Consider the following 11,714-nt stretch of genomic DNA (forward strand, 5'->3'; position numbering starts at 1 on the left):
GTTTAATATACTAAAATGTTCCAATTTAGTCCCAAGTAGTTTACTTTTAGTACAAGAATAAGTACCCTCGAAAAATAAACTTAGGTATACACTATATTATGTACTTAAAGTATACTACTTTTTGGTAAGGGAGATGCCGATGAAAGTATATCCCATTGGTATATTCTTTCTTTCGCAGCAAATGAATCACTCAAGGCAGGCTCATTTCATGCATGACATGTCATTCTTTGCACCATAATAATCACTCAGTGCAGAATCAGTGGGTGTGTTCATTCACTGACTAATGCAGTATGTCATCATTTCGCAATAAACAAATCAAGAGTCACGTTGAGTAAAGTCTCTCCCTCGCCCGCACACTGGCTGTGTCATTGGTTATTCGCCAAACATTCATGAGTGAAAGGCGCCAGCACGACTGCCTTTAATTTAAAGGACTCCATAAAAGGTGGGCACTTTGACCAGCTGCAAACAATAGCATGGACCTGTCCTCCCACCTGAAGACATAAGGAGGCCATCTTCTAATGTCTAGCAGGGTGAACCCCAATGCACAGGTACTGAGTCAGGCGATAAGTATGCCCACCCCTGCACTCTGCCTCTCACCTTGGGTAACGCAAAAGTGGTCGTAGTTCATAAATAAATAAAGATGATTCTTTATCTTTATTCTCCAAAAATGTGTCAAAATCTGCATTATCATCGCGCACAGAGATTGTCCAAAATAAGTAACGGAAGGTGCAACATTTGTTTACATACAGAACCCAGAAAAGCTGGATATTGTTCTGGTCTCAATAATTGGATATGTGTATATGTCAGAGCCAGAGTAGTGTCGAAAATATTTGTTGGACCATGACAATTGCTATAAACACAACAGGGCGGGAGGCCTGTCTCAAGTATCAAAACTCACACCCATGTCACGCCTTTCCGGCATTCCCTACGCACAGACGGCGCCCCGCCTTTGTTACGACTCGGATACAACCCAACCCAAGCAGTTCATACCAACCAGAAACACAGCGAAAAGACATCCAAGCGTTTCTCTTTCTGCCTATGTGAACAACAATTTAGAGGCGACATTGTGCATCTCCCCCCGCAATTTAAAACTGTTTCAAGGTGTCTTAACAATTCAATTTGATTCAATTTTTTTTTTAATTCTTTAAAAAAAATGAAAAGTGAAAGAAAGAAGTCAAACTTATAATATCTGCCCCCGATCAACACAAAATTAATTACAGCAAGCAGTCAAGACGCTTTCAATGTAAAAATTTAACAAAATAATTCAACAGCATGACCATGTGCTATATATATATTTCCAGTAATTGTGCTTTTATATATATATATTTTTTAAATACGAATAGCTTGAGATGATTTAGTTTTATAATCCAGATTGTTCCGCAAACTGACACCTTGAGTTGAAATACATTGTTCTTTTTGTTTTGTTCTGTATTTAGGTTTGGAAAAAAATATCTGTTCCTCTTAATTTGTATTCACTTTTCCTTTTTTTTAAAAATTTGATTTGCATGTTAATTGCAGCACGAATAGCGGTTTTCTGTAAGAGAAAGATGGGTTCGGTGTTGCTTATGACACAGTGACTGCGGGTGCTGGGAATTCCAGATTAGGATGTATAAGCACTACAGGTCGCAGATTTAGAGTCCCATATAGAACAAACTGGATCAGCTACTTTTTATTTTCCCCTAGAGAAATACTTTGTATAATTGCTATACAGCTATACTGGAATTAGCATTAGCTTGTCTGTCTGTGTTTGTATCTGTCAACTACTGTATGTGTGGTCTGTAAGGTGTTCATTTTCCTAAATTGTCTTGATTGTTTTTCCTGTACCCGCTCTGCAAGAGAAGTTTCTCTTTTGGACAATAAAGTAGGCTACAGTATATTGCCAAACTGCAGCTCTGCCTCCCCAGCCTAGCTAGGTGGTTTAGACAGACGCGTTTTTGGAAATAGCCATCTCATAAAACATTTTCAAGCACCCAAGTGACAACCACTTTGTGTAAAAACAATCAGAAGCCAATTTCACAAAATGAATACCTTTTAAAAATGAACATTTCTACAAAATGTCGTTCTATTCAATTCCTTTTTGGCCATGATGGAGTGCAGACTATTTGTCATGCTTGTTTCTGCTGCCCCCTAACGGCCAAACCCAGCACTGCATGAGTCAGCATTGTTCAAACGCATAGCGATGGCCTCAGGATTGTCACTTACTTGGGTGTGTTGTATTTCGACACTAGAGCACAGTAGTATGTCTACCACACATGGTATGAAAACTGGCATTGCAAGAATAACAACCCCACCCTCACTTTGAATTCACTCCCAAGTTTTTTTGTTTTTTACAATTAAAATGAGGCCATCCACTACTTGTTCTAGATTGTTTGTCTTCTCAGATTCTGGAAAGACATACAGTACATACAAATAAACACAATATAACTTCACCAAGAGACACATAAGAATATCAAAGTAGAATTTATTATAATATTAGATAAATGATAACAAAAGAATACAATTGCAAACTGTATCCTTTTAAAATAAAGCAAATTTAAACCAATGGTTAAACTACCCCTCCAAAGACAATTGAACACATGAATAACATATCCAAAAACAAATTATTTTATGGTTAGCAGAGCAATAACAAACACTCACATTAGAACAAAAAAAACAAACGGATTTACTGTATTTTTTTAAATTAAATGTTAGACCAAATCCCCTATAGCACAAGTATTATTTTTTCATCGAATTTGAGGCTTCACTTTACAAATGGTTGATGATTTGTTTCCTCACAACACAGGTAATTGTTTCAAAATCAATAGCATATATACTTAACATAGATGAATCACAGCATCTGCATTCATTTTGCCAATCTTATCTTATTTGTGCTTATGCAGACTGGAATTCATTCTTAAATGAACTGTGATATTTAAAGAAAGAAAGAAAGAAAGAAAGAAAGAAAGAAAGAAAGAGAAAGAAACAAAGAAATTCAGAGAGATAAAGCTCTGCAGTATGCACCTTAAAATCTCATTCAACATTGTGGGAAAAAAACACTGAATTATTGCATGGCTATTGGCTGATGTTTTTCCACCCCAAAAAAGGAAGCAAAACAATAACAACAACAACAAAAGTTTACATGGCCATGAATTAATCTTTGTGGTTTCCTGAGAGTGTACGCAGACATTTAACCACTACTAACTCTTTTCAAAAATATTTTGATTGTCTGTTTGGTCACCGTTTCACCCTCAAGAGCAAGCAGGTAGATGACTTAATGATTTAACGTCTTTACTGCCTCATAACAACTTCCTCTTCGTCAAACTGATAAAAAAAAAAAGAAGACATTAAGTCACCACACTCATCACTAATATCTGCTCTTTTTGTAATGTTTTTTTAATTTTCCCAATTCCCAATGTGGCACAAATCCATTAGTGTTCTTTCAACATGAGCTTGGTTTTGTTAGCTGAATAGACAAAAACAACATGGATTTTTAACTACTTTGGGCCACGTTATGGCTCGTTTTACTGCAGTTTGACGATCTAAGTCTGTCAATAATGTGTTTTGATGCAACATATTATTTGATTATTTGACATGACATTAGATTTGAAAGTGTTTTCTGCTATTAAGTGAAAGGCCTGAAATGGTGTATGAAGTCAGTGCAGAAAGCTGAAGCTGCCCCGTAACATACCTCCCTCTTCATGTCCTTATGAGACATAGCCAACACTGGAAAACTGGATTTAAAATAAAAATATTTTGGTAAAGGAATGTCCAGTGTTAATTTGTCCTCATTAACTCATTCACGGCCATTGACGGTATAGACGTCAAAAATTAATTTGAACAATTCTATTGGTTTTACATTTTTTTCTACTTTTGTTAAGAGTATGGAAACCTAGAATTTTTTTTATTGTACATTTAAAACATATATACAATTTAATCGTGAGTTAACTAGAGAAGTCATATGAAAAAACTTTTTTTTAAGAAAAAATATTAAAAATAAAATATAAATTATTAAAAAAAATTAAGGAAAAGATTATTAAAAATTAGGGGCGATTAAAATGTTTAATCATAAGTAATTGCATGACTTCACTAGTTAACTCACGATTAATCACACATTTTATCTGTTCTAAATGTACAATCATTTTTTTCTAGGTTTTCATACTCTTGTTAACAAAAGTGAAGAAGAAAAAAGTTAAACTAGTAGAAATTGTTCAAATGAAATTTTGACGTCTATAGCCGTCAATGGCAGTGATTGATTTCATGTCCACTTCAAACAACATTAGGGGTTAGTGTAAAGGAGCATTGTAAACATGGGCTTATTGAGCGTTGGCTGATCTTTCCAGAGTACTTTTAGGCATGTTTTTATGGTCCCTCCACGAAGTATAGTTTGAGTCTGTAAATTGGCAAGATAATGTAATCAAGTTAAAAAAACAAAAAAACATAGTTTACCTGATGGTGGAGAAAAAGTTGGATTTCATGCGATAACTTACCTGTGAGATCAACCTGTCAAAAAGATAAAGATCAATAAATGCACAATGAAAGTATTGTGTGAGACCCACCTTGTCCTAACTAGTGTCAGCTCTGTTTGTCTATTTTCAAATAGTTGAACCTTAAATGTCAAAGTCATCTGGCTTAAGACCAAAATCTACCTATTGACAAATACGGCTCAAAAGTTTAACAAAAGGTCAGAATTCAAACTTCTGTCATGGTATTGTATTGATGATCACAATATACTCGTAACCATTATGTCATTTAAAATGCTAGTATGTGTAGATATATCATTTTAATGACTGTTTAAATTGTTGCTATGTATAGTTTGATTTCCTAATTACACCAACATATACAAGTAGCAACTTATTAAATCAAAACAATTTAAATAAATGAATATGGGACACAATTACGTGAGGTTTGCTGCTAGCTAGCATGTAGGCCTGACCCTTGATTAGCTTTCCAGGTTCTCACATGGCCCCTTTGGAATATGATTTGCCCAGTCATGGTAACGAGTGTTCCCTTTGGGACAGGTGTGGACTACTACTGGTTTGGATTTAAGCTGGTAAACAATGGTGGCTCCTGAAAATATTTTCTGCCAAAGTATTACTACTTTGCTAGCGTGTGTTGAAAAGTTGTTCCAATTCCAGCTTGTTCCGCTTTACTGGTTCACCCTCCCTTACCTTCAAAACAATTTCTGTCAACGCTTCTTTTTGAACCAAACTCCTATTTGAAACTAACTGGCTTGTCTGGTAGTGATCTGATCTAACACACACACTAGTTCAAATGGAATGCATATCAGAGTGACGTCTATCAGATGCCCTTTCTAAAACTAATCAGAAACAATAAATGTAGCCATGTGTGTTCTTTTTTTTCCTTTTCTTTTCAACATGGAAACTTGCTTTGCATGCAACACTGAGCAGAAATTGTGTGTAGCCTGGGCCTGAAGTATTTCCTGTTTGCACCTGTTTACTATTATCAGTGCTGCTTAAACAAGTTACACAATTTTGACTGCATTTTGAAGAAAGCCACCTAAACCTGACTGGGTACCAATGACTATGAGTGTATTGGGTGATGCCTGGCAAAGCATGGAAAATGACAAAGCAAAACTTTTGGCACAAGCAGGAAGTTAAAGGGAAATTTAGTTGCTCTCGTAAATGTTGTGATTTGTCGGCAATTTCAAAATTTATGATTTGTTTCCTATGCATATTATGTGTTTCAATCACTTCCATATTTTTGTACAGTATTTCACAGTTAATTGTAAATTGCTGCCATCTACAGTATTAAATGGTTCCAGTAACATATTAACCTTATTTTCTTAAGATGGGTACAAATTCTTCAAAGGCATTTTAGACAAGTATGAATGGATGGATATGCACAATGATTATTATTCCTATTCATAAACTCCGAAGGAGAAAGAGCCAGATGGACAGTGCAACTAACATTTGCTATATACGGGGTCTGAATGTGGAATATCAACCTTTGAGAATATTTAGTAACATACGGTACATATGAAAGGATCCCATTCCATTTCAATCTCTTGAATAATGATTTGATTGTTCACCTCTTTTACCTCATTAGGTGGTGACAAATGTTTCAAGGCTAGGCAGAGGTTTTCACATACAGTGGTCCATTCAGATATGAGCAATCACATAACTTTGCTTTAAAGGCTGCCAGCTTCATGTAGACAAATAATGGGAAAGGCCCAAAACATGGAACAGATTGACAGCATTTCCATTTTTTTCAATGGTGAAAGATGATTTGAGATACAAATTTTGCATTAGGAGTACTATTCACTGAACAAATGAACCCCATAAAGCCAAACGTATCATATTAAATACAAGACATCTTGAGCCCCCCATTTCATGAGTATAATTTCCCCCCATTAAAACCCCGACGTATATGATTTGACACATGCATTCCACGGATAATCCATTAGAGGGCAGTATCACCCAGCTGATGGCTTTTCCAGCGACCTTGCATGATCACCTCAATTAAGACATCTATACTTACTAATAGTGGGAAATGTTCTTTTTTATTTTGGGAAATAGTAAAATGTTTGATATATCTGTTTATTATTATATTTTTGACAGTTATAAATGTATGAATTTAAAGAATTGTGACCGGATGTATCAAATATGACACAAATAAAGAGTCACACGTGAAAGTTGATTTTCAAAAAAAAAAAATTTTTTTTTTTCAAAGGGACCAATAAATACTTAATTTACAAAGAATCAGAATTTTCTCTCATATCTCAATGCCACCACTGTATTTTATGTGTGTTTAAATGATGAATACATTATGCCGGGTAACATTTTAGGATGTCTCCGACAATTCATCTACTTTGTATTATCTTTAAATTTCTACCAATGTAATTCAAATTAAGACTTACTAATCCTGCTTTCTCGTACAAAATTTCACGCCCATGCCGATCAAACTAGACCAGTTGCGATTCCAGAGTGACAAGTTGCTCTTTTAAACGGCACAACATCATGAATGGAATTCAGAGTGACACGTGAGAGGAAGAACGAGTCAGTTCATACCGCTGTGGCTCCTCTGTTCACATCGTACGCGGTGCCGGAGCCCCTGAGGATGGCAACAAACTAAAGTTAAGACTTGTTCCGTGGGTGTGACAGCTTTATGTCCGTGCGTGTGTGTCCGGGGACAAAGGTGCATACAGTCCTTTATTTACATTAAAGCGGCTCATTCTGATGAATACTGCTGTTCAAATAGGCAACAGGGATCATTTTGTCATTCCAAAATGGAACAAAACAGAAACGTCTTAATTTAAAACACTTTTATCATTATTATAAATGATGATGAAGGATTAACAAATGTTCATAAAGGTAAGAAAATATGATACAAGGTACAGCAATATAGTCATTTTCTGGTGCTCTCATTTTTATTAGGCTTAAAAGGGAAGTCAACCATAAACGTTTCTTGACAATAATATGTTATATGTGACCACACTAGTCTAAACATGACATTCTGATAAATATTACATTTATGGAATATGAGTTACGAAGTAAAATCCAGCCGTTTTTATCCATCTCAGGGGGCGGCCATTATGCCACTTGCTGTCGACTGCAGATGACATCACAGTTGCTCAGGCAATTACCAATCACAGTTCACCTGTTTTCTGAAGCTGAGCTGGGATTGGTTGTCCCTGAGACCTGAGCAATTGTGATGTCATTTTCACTCGACGGCAAGTGGAAAAATGGCATTCTTCGGATATTGATAAAAACTGCTGGATTTTGCTGCTTAACTCATATTCCACTAACGCAATAATAACCAGAATACCGTATTTAGACGAGTGGGGCTGCATAGAACATATTATTGTCAAGAATTTTGGGGGGAGTTGACTTCCCCTTTAAATGTATATGAGATCACCCAAAAATACTTTTAGCCACTGCATGAATAGCAAACTTATTTTGCAAAAGTTTGTAAAATAAATAAATAAAAATAACAAAAATAACAATAATTATATTAATCATTTAGAAATAAAATAAAATAAAATAAAAACGTAATTTATCATAATGACTCTTCGTTAGTGGTGAACAAATCCAATCTGTTACCTCACAGTCATTTTCCCTAATGCATTATATAACAACTGAAATTATTCCCATCTATCACTACCGGACAATTGCAGTTTCATTCTTTTGTGTGACAAACAACTCCAGGAATGCACTAAGCAGTAGATAAGAGCGCATTTTCATCGCCTGAGTCCGACCGGGCTTCTGCCACTGGTATGTTTGGCAGCGGTGGGTGTGGAAACACATTGATGCATAGATAGGTGTGTTTCAAAATATGTGGATACAGTTGTCGAAGTTGTGTCATTTGACACATTTAATACAGCTTTTTAAACCCCTAATCATACCTTCTTCCTCCTTTATGAACAGGCAACACCTTTCCACAAAATTCACCTATCAAGTCTGACAAGTCTCAGTTTTGTGTTGTTGGAAGTTGAATTGCAGGCCTCACATTTTAGAATTGAAAAAAAAAAAGAATCAGATGACATATAGTTTCTATTTGTTGGTTAAGATTATTCATACAGCCTTCCAACATGCGGCGGTGTTTGAGGGGATCACCACTGATGATTGGACTTACTTCTGACAGACATTGCAGAGGGCGACCAGACTAATGCTGACGATGAGGAAGATAATGAGGGAGATGATGCCCACCTCAGCGGACGAAAAAGAAGACAACATGTCGAACGTTGCAATCGGAGCCATTGTGGAGGTGCTCTGTGATGGAGTCAAACAGAAATCATCTATCACCAACTGACATGACAATTGACATGTCGCATGAATTAAGCATCACATGTACAATATTACTTACCAGTGTGCGCTGCTTGACTCACTGCTGTGTGTCACCAACTGCCGCCAGTCGTTAAACTTATGACACAGTATACGCCGTGGCAGGCAGGTACTTGAAGGACGGATATCTTTTCATTGGTGTCCTGCCTGTCTTGAAGGAGGTGCTCACACGACACGAGCTGATAACCAGCCCATTGTGCTCATGCTCAACCCAAGAGCAACACCTCTGCACCTGCAACATACCTGCCTGCAGCATGCGCATTCCAAGCACTCGTCACACACAGGTATTTAAAGTGTGGAAACTTGTGCCATTCATATCATTAAATATAAGCTGTTTATGTGCTGTATTATAAGTAGCTCACGTTTATTCCACACAGAATTCCAATCAAGTTCACAATAACACAGGAACTTGTTGGTTGATTGCAGGCAGCATAATTATCACTCTCAACTCTCAGCTATATCATAATATTTGTACGTATTCTTGAGCTGTGCAGCAATGTTGACCTAAAAACTCTGCATTCATAAACTGGAACAGCACACAGTAGAGCGCAGACCTCCGCAAAGGCAAAACCAAAATACATTTGGTTGATTGTAACTTTTATGAGGTCATTGATATCTTGTAGGTGGAGCGACATCTGCTGGCTCTCGTTGGTTATTACCATACTCGGCTCTAATGTCTACGGTGAAGTGAACATTGCACAGCTAATTAAATATATCTCACCACTGATGGTTACAACAAATTCATAACAGTTAGTTAGGATAGAATTTTTTTTTTGTTAGGATAAGATGAAACAGCCGCTGGTACAGATATGACGTCACAAGTCAAAATGGCGGTCACTTCGGTGAAAGAAATCTCTCCGCTCATTGAAAAGCATTAGACTTTGGATCGTTGTAATTTTATTTGTGATGACCGGATGTTCGGAATTGTCAAATATTAGGGAAAAAAACGTGACAAAATTACAGTAAATAAAAGCACATTCTTACCTGACACCATCACTAGTGGCTAACTCTTAAGCCAGCTAAAGGAGAAGTCAACCCATTTTTTCCTGAACAATAACATGTGTCCAGTGTCCACATTATACACAACATTCAGATTATTATTGCATTTGTGGAATATGAGTTAAGCAGCAACATTCCCCGTTTTTATCCATTTCAGGGGGCAGCCATTTTGCCATCAACTGAAAATGACATCACAGCTGCTCAGGGTTCATGCTACATTTAAGGAAGGTAGAAGGTCGGACATATCCCACTTGGAATCTCCCAGTTCAGACCTCAGAGCGTTTGAAGTGAATGTAAACAACGATGGCTGATTCAGATAAATTATTTGTTGTTCTAGTTAACAGTTAGTCAAAATCATATTGGGCTAAGTATAGTTACTTATTTTTTTTTAGAATAACTAAATTCTAATAAATAATTGTATAAATATGTTTACAATCATGTAAATTATGTTTTGCCATTCACAGTCTTTGTCTCTACGGGGTTCGCCATTGTTGACTGACGTCGGTCGGTAGTGATGTGCCCTACTGTGCCGAGGCGCCGATGCGTGTGCCGAGTAAACCGGAAACAAATCTGCAAAGCGCGCATCGAGGCATGTGTTGATTACGCTTGTGGCCACGCCCGAAGCCTCGGAACGCGCGTTGCTACGTCCGAAGCCTCGCCAGACGGGCTTCCTACGTCATCGCCAACACATAGTTTCGCGGGTGATTCGAAATAAAATGGCGCACCGAGACGACAATGAGCTCACAGGTGACACTGACACACCCAACTCGCATCTTCAAACCTCAATTCAATCGGATTCGTTTTGCAATGGACGCACCCGCAACGAAAAAGAAGAGAACATCCCCTGTCTGGGATCATTTTGAGCAGATCTATCCTAAAAAGGTACAAATTATAATAACCAGTGTGAATATATATTGTAAATTATTGTGACAACCTCGTTTTAATGTCTTTCTTCTACTTGCTGATATTTCAAAAGGTGAAGTGTAAACTTTGTTCTAAAGAACTTACCAAGAGAACACCCTTTAGCCCCAATAAAGCACAAGAGGCTGAGAGGAGGCTCACAGCTGAATGTGCGACAGTGATCTGGCACAGGGCATCTTCCTCCTCCTCCTCCTCCTCCTCCTCCTCCTCCTCCAACCCATCATCTTCATCAACACAACCGGACACATCAGAAGCTTCCCAGCCTGTGGAGCAAGGTAATATTCGATACATTCTAATGGTGTTAATTAAGCAATAGGAAATGAGCAGCAGTGCATTATTGTGGGATAAGGCATTCTTTTGCTCCCACCGATGGGCAGCCAGAACTGCCTGTTGGCTGTTTGTTGTGTCTTAGGTGACAAACTGTGGCGGCGAGTGGACCACACAGTCATGCAGAGGAGGGCCCAGAGTGAGACCGCAGATGCGACTGTGGAGGTCCACCAACATAAGCAGGATGTCAAACCCCCTGGACTACTGGGAGCTGCACAAACATGTCTACCCAAACCTCTACAAACTAGCAATAACCTTTCTCTGTACCCCGGCCTCATCCGTCCGTCCCTTGCGAAAGACTATTTTCAAAAGCAGGAGAAATCCTATCTAAAATAATAAACCGTTTAAATCCCAAAACTTTGGAAATGCTAGTTTTCCTCAATAAAAATGAATGAAAGGTGTGTCTTGTTTCTTGTTTATATGTCAATGTCTAAAATAAAGCAATCATTCTTTCAATTACCACACGCACATTCATTCACATCACAACTCCCTGCCCTTTTGACCCCATCAAATCCATGGTATCATTTTAATCACTGTCTGTCATGACATTTATTTTCCACATGAAGGCGCAATAGAACAAATGAAGCCTCATGATGCTTCGGCCCAGGAGCGAACCAGTTGGATGGAAGGCCTCATTGCTTCATGATGCTTCAGTTTACCATCACTACCGGTCGGTGAAATTGGAGT

At 37.7% G+C, this 11,714-nt stretch overlaps 1 long non-coding RNA gene and 1 pseudogene across 1 annotated transcript; one reads left to right on the forward strand and one right to left on the reverse strand.

Moving 5' to 3' along the window:
- Nucleotides 1-2,441: 2,441 nt before the first annotated feature.
- LOC147158335 (uncharacterized) lies at nt 2,442-8,954 on the reverse strand. Its single transcript, XR_015091013.1, has 5 exons — nt 8,803-8,954; nt 8,572-8,708; nt 7,008-7,050; nt 4,467-4,479; nt 2,442-4,369 (listed from the first exon to the last, which is right to left on the reverse strand). It is a non-coding gene; the product is annotated as an uncharacterized LOC147158335 (long non-coding RNA).
- Nucleotides 8,862-11,422, forward strand: LOC147158336 (uncharacterized; annotated as a pseudogene).
- Nucleotides 11,423-11,714: the final 292 nt, after the last annotated feature.

Source organism: Leptonotus elevatus, chromosome 18 (genome assembly GCF_054856555.1).
Source record: "Leptonotus elevatus isolate MCC_2025b chromosome 18, RoL_Lele_1.0, whole genome shotgun sequence".
In the NCBI taxonomy this organism is placed as follows: Eukaryota; Metazoa; Chordata; class Actinopteri; order Syngnathiformes; family Syngnathidae; genus Leptonotus; species Leptonotus elevatus.